This window comes from Castor canadensis, chromosome 4 (assembly GCF_047511655.1).
Source record: "Castor canadensis chromosome 4, mCasCan1.hap1v2, whole genome shotgun sequence".
Taxonomy (NCBI): Eukaryota; Metazoa; Chordata; class Mammalia; order Rodentia; family Castoridae; genus Castor; species Castor canadensis.
The window spans coordinates 131,861,962-131,874,372 of record NC_133389.1 but is presented as its reverse complement, the minus strand read 5'-3'; the positions used below and the strand labels follow the sequence as shown (position 1 = coordinate 131,874,372).

Here is a 12,411-nt window from a genome sequence, read left to right as displayed (position 1 = left end):
CATACTTAATTTTTCCTCATTATAATTTTTGTCCTTGTGGTGACAGCTTAATGAATACTGAATTGAATGCCTGGCTATAATTAGATCTGCCTTGCAAAGGAAAAATCAGCAGATTAACACTAGGTTCAGATTAGCAGTAAGCATTCACATCATAATAATACTCTCTTTTCAAATGTTCCCATTGCATAGCTTTTCATAAAACACAATTCCAATTATAAACGTGGGGAAAACCTACTTGGAATCCATTGACTAAGCTGATGTATCTTATTGACATTCCTGTTTTTAATAATGGCTCTAGTAGTTGAGTAAACCTTTGATAATTATTTCTAATTTCTGGTATTTTCTAGTGGGACATATTTCTCTCCCCATCACTGAGGGACAGGGAAAAGCTATACAGATTATAGAAATGCCAATTCCATTTCCAAGAAGCCCACTCATAAAGCTCTCCTTTTTTCCCAGCATTCTTTTGTTCTCTCCTGTGGATATTCCCTTTTCCCTGTGGACTGTGTATGCTGGGGGCAGCTTTCTCTGGTTTATGTTTGGTGGGGGAACAAAAGAGAAACTGAATCACCTAGTCCTTGGCTTTCTGCTGATACAGGCAGAAATTGAGCCAGTGAGACCAAAGTTAAATCCCTTATTCATTCTGTATATGCTAGAGAGAAATGATGATTTTTACTCCCTCCTGGCATTAACTCTGAGAGGCAAACTGATAAATAACAAGAACATTCAGAATTCAAGCTGACACACCTTCCTTAATTCTTCCCATGGTGCTTGAGTATGATTATTATTTAATGCTTCTTTGTCACTATAAATGTGTGGCGTACCAGCCAGCACATGAAAATATTCCTGATAACAGAAACTGGCTTGAAAACTAAGACCAAAGTGTGAAAAATACCAGAGGCTGGCAGTGTGGGGTCAAGTGAGAGCAGGTTTCTGAAATCATAAGATGCAGACTAATACAGAGCTGTTTCTGCAGTGCTGGACAGGTTGTTTTTTAAGAGTTACTGTCATTTTGTGACATGCTTCTTCTGTGTATAGCCCTCAAGCTGAGCCCTACTGTGTCACTACATTTTCATTTTCAGATTCACCATTACTGGTGGTGGGTCAGAAACATCCAGGTACAAAAAAGACAATGCATTATAACATTTGAAGATAGAAAGTAAAAGTCTTCAGTCACTAGGTAGGCTGACCTCAGGACTGTCAAGCAAATTGTGCCAGTCTAGAATGTCTGCACAGAGGATCACTGTGGTGTGGAATGTGATAAATGAGTGGTTTTCACAGCTTCAGGCTCCTTTCCAGGAGAGAGAGACTAAGCTGGAAAATGATCTTAGCAATTATGATAGGTAAATGTGACAGAACTCAAATACTACCTCCTACTTCTCTGCTTGCATGGGGAATGGCAGTACTAGGTCTTGACTTGTAGAACACTCAGTATAAAGATGAAAGAAATAATCTTGTCTATTTATTTCCCTCTCTGAAATGAAAATCTGTCCAGCAGAGCAGGACTTCTTTATATCAAAATTTTTTCTGGTACAGAGAAGACCAGCAAAATGCTCATCTTTCCAGTGGTGTATTGACACAATCACACTCCCCTGTTCACACCTAGGTATGTCAAGTCTTTGCATATTCAAGTGCCATAAATTCCTGCAGGACTATAAAAGTCCACTTTTTCTCTTGACAGACTCTAAACATAGAACAAGTTTGTTTTACTTCGTGGATTTTAAAATGGGATTTATTATTAGAAAAGAATGGAAGTTGAATATTCATTAGTACTCTTGATCCTCTTTTGGGTTGAAGATTTGAAAGAATCCTGAACTTGAAGGGAGTTGGTCTAATTTTTTTTTTCTGTGATTTTTGTTGTGGTGGTAAGTTCTACCATTTTAAACCTCTTTTACTCATAAGCTTCTGTTCTTTCAGGAAGTTCTTTTTTGTTACCTAGACAACAGAAATTGGCTTCCGTTTCATAGTCTCTGCATTATTAAAATGTAGCTTTTATGCACAGCCTTAATGGGCTTTTTAGAACCTTCACATGTTAACATTGTATACTAAGAACTATTAAAACATCCCAAATAAAACATACTCATCAGTTAAGTGTTCTGTTTTACTTATGGACATGAATGAAAAGGCCAGCCTAGTTATCTTCATGGTCATTAAAAATATGTGTATGGTGGTCAAGTATAGTAATATGAGCCCTAGTTTAAATGTTACACAATGTCTACCATTCCTCATTCTGCCACCCATTAGATGGGAGACCTTGGGCAAGTCATTTAACTTCTCTGAGCCCTGTTTCCTTGTTAGTAATAATAGAGGCTTAGGTTAAATTTATTCAACAGCTATTTTCTGAGTTCCTCACATGTATCAAGCACATGTGAACTGACAGATTCTTACTGGGCTCCTGATATGTTTTGGAGAGACATAAAAATATAAAAAGAAGCCCATCTTCAAGGAGCTGAGTTCAATAGGACAGAAAGCTGTAAAAATGAAGGCACGTATAACTGTGGATGTAGGTCAGTGCTAGAGTACTTGCCTACCATGTGCAAGGCCCTGACTTCCCTTCCCAGTACTACAAGAAAATAATAAGAAAAACTAAAGCATGCAAAAAGCTGGTTTTGAGACTACTACAGAAATTTGTGTAAGATATGTTGTGCGCATCCATAGAAGAGTGGTCAGACTCATCTGGGTTTAAGAGAGGGAGAGGAGATTAACAAAGACTTTGGTCATCTACAGAGAAGATACCTGAATTAGGGCTGCTTGCCAATGTCCAGGTAAATAGATGGCAAGTCTAAGAGCACAGCCTGTAACCCTCTTATGGCTGGAGGGTAGGTATAAAATGAAATATTCAAGGAATAGCTAGAACAAATGGGAAAGGCTATGTACAGCATAAGAATTCTGAATTTGTGAGAAGCCATGACACAATTCTGAGTAGTTTGTGAATTGTTCATATATGTATTCTAGAAACATCATGCTAGCAATGTATGGCAAAGGCTTGATAGTAAAGATTAAAGTTTAAAAACCCAGTTAGGAGTCTGGGGCACGGGTGAATAGGAATGATGAGGGTGTTGTGGAAAGGAAGGAGCAATAAGAAGAAAGGGAAATGATTCTTAAAATCAATGAATCGATAAGGGATGAGGAAAGAGGAGGAAGTTCTGTAACATTCCCTTTAGCTTTCATCTCTCATGATTCAGTTCTTCCAAGGCTGCTAGTTACATACTGAAGGATTTTCATAAGCATATTTAATGGAAGTATAATTTTAGAGCTTTTTCATGATTTACTGTTTTGAATTCTTGCTTTTAAACTATTGGGATCATTCTGTTTTTAAAAGAAGGTCTATAATGTGAATACAGAATGGGTTAATTATTAAAGTTAGTCCCTTGTTCTGAAGACATACCACAAGCAAGTAAACAATTAACAGCAAAGTCATTCTGTATCATATGATATGCTGTGAAAAGGTAAAAACAATCCAGCTGTACTTACATTCATCAAGTTCTTGAGGTAGGTTAATAAAAATACTCAGAGACTCAGAGATACTAAAATAAGAGCAGCCTATAAGTAGTATCCACAACTAGTCTGAAGTCAAACTCATGCTAATTTTGTATTTTTACTTGGGTGCAGTTCTTACTTACCCTACCATAAACACTGTCTACATCATTCCAACACTTTCTGCCAGATTTCTTGAAACTATCTCTGCGTGATCCCATCCCATTCATTCCAGCCACTGTAAACTGGCTGCTACCCAGAATGCACCAATCTGCAAAGGCAGTCAATGTTTTCCTAATTTCCAACTCCAGTGGATGTGTCTCACTCCTCATCTAATTTGACCTTTATGCCGTGTTTATGAAACTTTCCTCATTTGCCCTCTATGATATCAGGATTACTCTGATTTTCCCTCACCTCTGACCACTTTGTCACTGTCAGATCCATGGCATCCTTTTTCAAATTTTATACTCTCCCTAAAACATTTCATCTGTATGTATGGCTTCTATATATAGGTGGCCTGAGTCATGCCCCATGTTTCAAAGATGAAAAATTAACTTTCTACTGGACATCTACACCTGACTATCCCTCAGACAAATCAAATTCAACACATCAAAAAACTGAATTTGGCCTTTTGTGATCATAGTCTCTTGTTTTGTCATGACTGGACCCCTGCATTTCTCTGAAGGTATATGCACCTTTTCATATTTTCATCTCATGCATACCTGCCCTCTCCAATCATGCTAAACTACCATTGAATCCCCAGATGTTTTGTGTTCTTTATAAACTCAGAGTTTACACATGTTCCGAGATCTTTTTTATGCACATATTCAACAGATATACACATACAAGTCATCTAACTGAATTGAGGCCTGAACTTCACACCTCTATGAAGGAGTTGCCTCCTCCAGAAAACTTTTCTGAGTTTTCTAGACCCCTGTTATTAAATGCCTATCTTTTATTATTTAATAGTACCTTACTGCAATAGTTCTAATGAGGTGGGAGGGTGGGAATAAGGGATAAGAGGATGATTTAGCTCCCAGGGGCATTAGGCAATATCTGAAATACTTTGGGTTGTAGCAAGGGGTTGGGGTGACCTTGGCATTCAGTGGATAGAGGCCACAGATGCTGCTGGATATCATACAATGCACAGCAAATCATAACATCGTCACGTAGTCATAATGTCATTAGTGCTGACGTTAAGAATCCTTACTTCTGTTTATTTTTCTGTCTCTGCCTCTAGACAATAAGCTTTTGGAGAACAGAGACTGTCTCATTCAACAATGTAGAGAGGTACTGGGCTTATTATATCATAGATACTCAGTAAATATGAATGCATAACTGAGTAGATAGATCAGTGAGTGTTTTGATGGATGGTTTGAGTGATTTCCCATTCTAACCTACAGAGAAAACCTGTGGTTCTATGTGGACAAAGGGCAATGATTCCTGAGGTTTCTTTCTGGAAGTGGCCCTAATACCAATTCTTCTGTTTGAAGTTTAGATCATGGAAAGAAGTAGGAGGACTCATACTATAAATGCATAGCCTGCTGTCATAGGAAAACAGGGTTTGGTTTATATATAAATCAAAAAAGCTACAAAAGTCTAAGCAAGAGTCTTCGCTTCATTAATCTTTAATTTCTCAACTATATGCATAGTGTCGTTTTGATGATTATATGAAGTATATAAAGTATTTGATATATAGTCAGTGTGTAGTAAATGGTACTTCCCCCTCTGTGTCTTCTCCAGAAGAGGAAGTTAGTAATTACATTTGACTTCAGTTAAACCATAGTTGATTATTCTCCCACATAAAAGAAGTCTGGAGGTCTACAGTACAGGGGTTGTTTGATGGCTCCATAAAGTCTTTAAGGAATCCAGGTTCCTTTTCGCTTGATACCTTACCATCCCTGAAGTGTGGTCCTGATTCTTCAAATGCCTATCACCACTTCTGTTTGCCAAACTTCAGCCTGGGGAACAGGATGAAGACAGCCATGCCTGCCCTCCTCTAAAGCTCTGCCAAAAAGCATCTCTGCGTATCTATAAACTCCTTAAGGCCTAACATCTTAGAATTACAAAGGCCCGGAGTTTTGTAGCATTTAAAGAATTCATTTTATCATTCTACAACTAACATGATTTTACCAACTCTAAGTCTGTGTATGTGTATCTATGTATTCTCAAACAAATTGATATTTTAATGCAGACTTACAGAAATGGACATCATTAGGTCTGACACTCAAAGATTATTTAATTACTCACTGGTAGGACCAGAAATATTGATGTTCCAGTAGCAACGAGCATACTCTATGCCTTGCTCTATTTGTAAATATCATTCTCTAGTAAAAGGGACCAGGATGCTGGGGGACTAGATTAACATCACCAGTGATAAGTCATTTGTTATCATCAATCCCTTTAACATGATATTATGAAAAGTGTACTTTACGTCTCTGATATTCTTTCAAGAAAGTCATAACTTCAATCCAACCATGAAAAAAAACATTATACAAACCCAAACTGAGGGACAGTTGCAAAATACCAGACCAGTACTCTTCAAACTTTCTAAGCCCACAGTAAGAAAAAAAAGAAAAAGAAAAACAGAACTGTCCAGACTAGAAGAGACTAAAAGCATGATGAATGAACACTGGATAGAGAGATTACGTTCATGAAAAGAAGCAAGTGAAATCTGAACGCTGTCTAGAATTTATTTAATAAAAATATACTAATATTGGTTTCTTCTTTAATTTAGCCACTCTACAGTAAATAGGTAAATATAGATAAGAAGAAAGATAGAGAAATAGATAGATATATACCTATATGTAGACAGGTATAGGTAAATATATATCAAAATAATTTGAGGTATAGAAATTTTGCTTTTTGCAGTTTTCATTGTGATCAGCCATGGTCTGAAAATATTGAATGAGAACTTCTAGAAATAAACAATTCTTAAAGAATTCATTTTAAATACATGCCATTCTGAGTAGCACAGTGAAATCCCATGCTGCCCTGTTGTGTCCCATCCCACTCAGGATGTGAATCATCCCTCTGTCTGTCCAGCATAGTAGTTAATCAGAAGTCATCTCAGTTATCAGATCCATTTTTGACATATTGACTGCTTGCATTTAGTGATTCTTATTGCACTTAATAATGACCCAAAGTGCAAGAGTACTAGTGCTGGCAATTCAGATGTGACAAAGAGAAGTGTAAAATGCCTCCTTTAAGTGAAAAGATAGAAGTTCTTGAATTAGTAAGGAAAGAAAAAAATTGTACATTGAGGTTGCCAAGATCTGAGAAGAATCTTCTGTCTGTGAAAATTGTAAAGAAAGAAAAGCAATCTGTGCTGGTTTTGCTGTTGCACCCCAGACTACAAAAGTTATAGCCACAGTAGGTGGTAAGTGCCTAGTTAAGATGAAAAGGCACTAAATCAAAGAGTTCATTACTCTCCACAGTTTCAGGCATTCACCAGGAAACTTAGAATATATCCCTGAGGGCAAGGAAAGGGGAATACTGGATCTATAATTTTTCTCAATTAGAACAAAAACAATATTAGTTTCTTAATATTGAAAAAGGTACCATGGTAATGTAAGATATTAACATTAGAGGAAACCAGGTAAGAAGTATATGAGAACTCTGTGTTATCTTTATATTTTCTATAAATTTAAAATTATTCCAAATCATAAAAAATTAATTTTAAAAATACATATTTTGGCACACATGCAAACTTGTTAGGTCAACTCATGATACAGTGCTCTACAATTAGTATAATCTCTAAGCATAGAATAACATTGTCTAGTTTGTTCTCTGCTATATGATTAGGGCCTAAATGAGTACGTAAGAATAATAATAGGGAAAACAGTGTATACACACACACACACACATCTCTGGTCTGCTTCTGAGTTACTATGATTTTCTAGTATTATTTCTATAAACTATTAGACCATCCTATCACAGTCCTGGAGAATCAGCATAATTTTACTTGATAATTTTCCTCATGGAACATTTTATAAAAGATAGGCCTCAGAGGAGGTGGTAACTAACTTCTAGGCTCTTTACTAGAAAAATAAGGGTTTATAGCACTGATTCAACAACAGCTCAAGAATACAATAACTCTCTTAAGAGATTTCTGTCTATCATGATAACCTAGGAGATATGACAGTGTGTTGGGAACCCAGACTACTCCATCTTCTTGCTTAGGCACTTCTTGTCTGCATTCCTTTTTTGCAGACTCTACTCACCACATTTCCACATTCCAGGCTGCAGGAAGGAGAAAATATTGAGGAAGTATACATTTCCTTCTAAGGATATGACCCAGAAGTTAATCATTTCCATTCATATGTAATTGGCCAGACCTAGTCATGTGTTCCCAACTAACTGCAAAGAGAGCTGGGAGATATTATTTTAGACAAGAAGCAATTTGCTCAGCTCATACTTCTGGTATCATAGTGACTGGCATTGCAACTAGGAGCTTCTGACATAAGTATCCAGAGTAATTCTCTAATTCATCTGGAAGACTGTGTAAAAGAGAAGGTAAGTAGAAACATTTTATCAACAGTGACTTTTGAATTATTCAGAATTTCAGGTAGAACTTTCTAGAAGATATGTTTGCATTTGAAAAATTTATTATCTTCTTGTAAATTAAAACACTACTCTCAGGAAATAAGATTTATGTTCATCCTAAGGAAAATAAGCTGCAGAAGTAATTTCTTAAAGTGTACTTGTTTTTATAGGTAACAATTTCAGTTAGTTTCCCTTTTAGCTCAGGAGACTCAAGTAGATTAATTTAGAAGGAATCATGCTTCAGTGAAAAAAAAGGAAAAATACAAAGTGAACAGTGTTGTGAATGTAGAAATTCTTTTGTTTGCTCAGTTGGTTCACTGTAATTTTATTAATCAGAATTTTTCTGCTATCTACTCTTTGCATGGATTCAGTCTCAAGTGTTTTAGCAATAACTTTAAAACAGATATGGAACTATAACTTTACTGACCTATTTTCTTTCATGAGTTGATGTGATTGTTTTCCTGAGCATATTTACAGTAACCTGCTGAACTTGGACAGTTTTGTTCTAGGTAAAGTGGTGTATACTGAGCCCCATTCATGCTAACCTTGCCTAGGACATTTCTTACGTTTCATGGGCCACAACCCCAGATTGTCAGCTCCTCCTGTGATTTATCAGACCACGCTGCTACCCAGCTGGCAGCTGAAAAGGATCAGTTGGCCCTGCTCTTTAAGTGACATTGGCAACATGAGGGGTGAACATGATACATAACAGTGGTTATATTAATCTGCTTGGGCTGCCATAACAAAATACTATCAACTTACTTAACAAATATTTATTTCTTACATTTCTGGAGGCCAGGAAGTTGAAGATCAATGTAGCCGGTTGAATTTCTAGTGAGGGCTCTCTTTTTGACTTACAAATGTTTCCCTTCTCACTGTGTCCTGGTATCAGAAAGAGCCCTATGGCCAATATAATTACACTGTGTAAGGACTTCAACACAATGGGAAAGGGGCACAAATTTGTAGTCCATAACACTGGTCTTCCTGTCATTTAACTTAATACCCACAAAAGGTGACAGTCTTTTCTAATACTTGCACAATGCTGTCCTATGCAACCTGCCTACAGTTTCAAACAGTACAAGAAAAGATTGATCCAATGGCTTCTAACTTCTCTTTCTGTAAGAGATCTCCAGTTTAAGGTCATTGTGTGATGTGACCTCACAGAGTTAAAAAATACTAAGATATTACAATGTAATGAAATAAGATATTTGTAGAGTACTCTACGGCTTTCTTACTTTCATTGTCTTTTGAATCCTCATGGTAACCTGATAAGAATGGTTAGGACATTTCATTGGCTGTATTTTATAATATTAAAAAATTGAAGTTTAGAGAAGTTCAGTGATTTCCCTGAGGTTTCAGGGTTAATAATTGATTGATAATGAGACTCCATTCCAGGCCTTCAATTTCTAAACCACATTAGACCAAATATGAGCTGGAATTTGGCTCCAGAGTCACTAAAATTTGGTGTCAATTCAAGTTCTGTCACTTATTAACAGTTAAGTGGGAAAGTTACTTAACTCACTAAAATTCCCCAAACTTTGTCTGTGATTTGGAAATAATAGTGTCCAGCTTGTAGGGATCTAATGAAAATTAAATTATAGTGGTAGAATTATAGTTGTGTTTTCCCTAGACAATACAAGGCCCTGAGTTCAAACCCCATACCTCAAAAAAAAAAAAAAGAAAATTATAGAATGCACAGAAATCACTTAGCAAAGGATCTGCTATATAGAAAATTACTCAAAATTATTGGTTATTATTTTAGAACACATATTGGATCCTGTTTCATTAAACTTAACTGTGAAACCAAATTTATACATTTTATGGGACTTTAGAATAAAGTACTATTCAAATTATGTAAACAATTGACTGATCTTAAAACACTTCATAAGTTTATAAGTTTTATAAAATTCATAACAAGTATTTCATTCTGATATGAGAATCTTGTCATCTCAATACCCATCTCTGTGTGTATACTGACTTATTCATATATTTGCTCAAGAATATATTTTTTCATAACTATCAAGCAACAAATTAAACAGTAGACAATTAGCATACATTTTATAAGCTGCTACCAGTCATACTTTTAAGTAAGCCAGTGGGGATTTTTAATTATCTATTTTTGGTTTGAGGTTATTTAGTCTCATTAATAAAAGAAACTGTGTTGGACATTCTCGTTTTTTTATCTTACACCAGTAAGCCAATAACAGTCAATATATGGTTATAACTGTGATCAAAGAAACAAAGATTTCACTGCCTGAAATTTGGTATATTAAAAAACCGAATTAATATTCTTAGTTTTCTACAAATTAACTAGATTTAGACACCACAAAAATATCTATTTTCCTATTAGTCTGATTACACATACCCAGCATAAGATGTCATTGTCATTCAAAGGTTTATGTCAAACACAGTGACTAGGAAGTACTCTCTTAATGTACCCGTATTTGTGGGCAATTTAATGTGTATGCCAGGGCAAATTAATAACACTTTAATTTGTTCTTTACATCAGTCCCGTTCCTCATATGGAAGTGGTAATTAGGGAATTAGTTTAATACGTGTGTACAAGTAAAGGAATTTTCTTAGTCAGATAATTAGTTCCAGTTAAACTTTCATGTAGGAGGTCAAATAAGCTTTTCTCCTATAGAACTACACCAAACCAAGAGTTAACACACTTGAAGCAAAGTTTATTAGCATTGTAAATGTCATTATCTCTGATTTGTGATCAATTGAATAAACAGTGAAGTACCAGTGTGACTTTCAGGCTTTAAGAACAGAGTGTAATGACTTTGAAAGGCAAAAAGATCACATCCTACCTGGTATTGAGGTGAGTCAATTCTGATCATAATTGAAACAATTTTGGTCATGATTCAAGTTAGTCATAAAGGTTCTCAGTACCTGGGCAGGGCATGTATGAATATGTGCATGAGTAAGATGGATTTGAACATACAATTTCTTTCTGTGCCTCTTAGGTAGTCCCACAGTGATTGTACATAAGTGGACATACATCCTGTAATGGTTTTCACTTGGAAGGGCAATATGAAAATACCCACTATGTTAGTTGGTTTTCTGTATAATTGTTATTCTTTTAAGATATGGCTTCATTCATGGTATATGCTCAGAAAGGAGAGTTACTTATTACATTGTTCATAACTCACTCATTGCCATTGTCACATGTGTTTGTTTTATTTTTGCAATGTGCTTCTTGAGAAAAGGGATAATTTTTTTACTCAAGATTAGCACAAGGCTTGGCTCATAGTAGATGAAACTAAACATTTGAATGAGTGGAATTCAAAAAAAAAGTGGATTGCAACTTATTAATAGACATCTAAAGTACTTAAGTGTGCAGTATACATACATAGGTACATTACATGAAGAATCTATTAATGTATATATGGATGCAAACATATACATACATCCCACATTCAGAGCACTGTCACTAAACAAAGTGATTAATGTCTAAGGTGTTTAGCCAACAATAATAGCATATCACTCGATAATTACATAGTGAGGAGTTGCTGAAGCAGGGAAAACCTTTTGGTTCCTTAACATGAGAAATGAATATATGTCTTTAAAAACATATAAGCCCCCAAAAACTTACAGAAGTTCAAGCACTGGACATTTATTCATAGCTGCCAACTATTTCTTTATTTTAATGAAGACAGACTGTCAGTACAACCCACTACAAATTAATTTTACTAATTTTTTTCCTTACTGCAAACATAACTAGTATGCATCTTAGTAATTTATCAGAAATACTTGATTTTTTTTGTTAAAAAGCAATTCTAGTTTTTTCTAAGAGTAAGAAGTTATGCATTTTGAAAGGTTTTAATAAAAATATAAATTAACCTGATTTTTTTCCTGGGATTGGTAACTATAAAAGAGCACAGGACTAGTTACCACATATTCTTTTAGAAATATATTGATATATTGATATAGGCAAAATTTCTGTTTAAAGTCTATGCTAATTCTATATAATTAGAGAATATAATAATAGATCTTACAGATAGAATAACCATATTCATATATTCCTTTTGGCATATGTTATTAGAGAAACTATGTTTCACTATGAGATTTATATATCTGATATATAATCAACTTTATGTTATCTACATCTAATTAAAATTAGAAGTAACTTAGAATGGAAAAATAAATTATTCTACAACCTTACCTCAGGAAGTAGCTTTGGCTTATTCCCCATTAATCTTGGCCTTTAAAAAAGAACAAGATCCCTTCAATCCAGCTTGCCTCATACAGTGTTCTCAAACTTTTATGAAAAGTATTAGTTTTTACCCTACCGAACCCACTGGTATGGAGCTGCTTCTCTATCTCATAACTGTCCATTTGCAGATAATCATTACTTTCTACTGCTTCAATATATTTTCATATCCA

General features: G+C 35.2%; 1 protein-coding gene across 10 annotated transcripts in view; it reads left to right on the top strand.

The window, feature by feature from the left end:
- Znf385b (zinc finger protein 385B) overlaps positions 1 to 12,411 on the top strand; it is a 383,429-nt gene that overhangs the window by 242,389 nt on the left and 128,629 nt on the right. For 2 of the 10 annotated variants that reach the window (XM_074071204.1, XM_074071203.1), the window contains exon 1: positions 7,727 to 7,992. The exons of 6 other annotated variants lie outside the window; for them this stretch is intronic. The gene's annotated coding sequence lies outside the window, so the exon portion shown is untranslated. Of the gene's footprint in view, positions 1 to 7,726; positions 7,993 to 8,016; positions 10,847 to 12,411 lie in introns of those variants that run through there. 2 more of the 10 variants (XM_074071205.1, XM_074071207.1) reach the window with 1 other exon arrangement.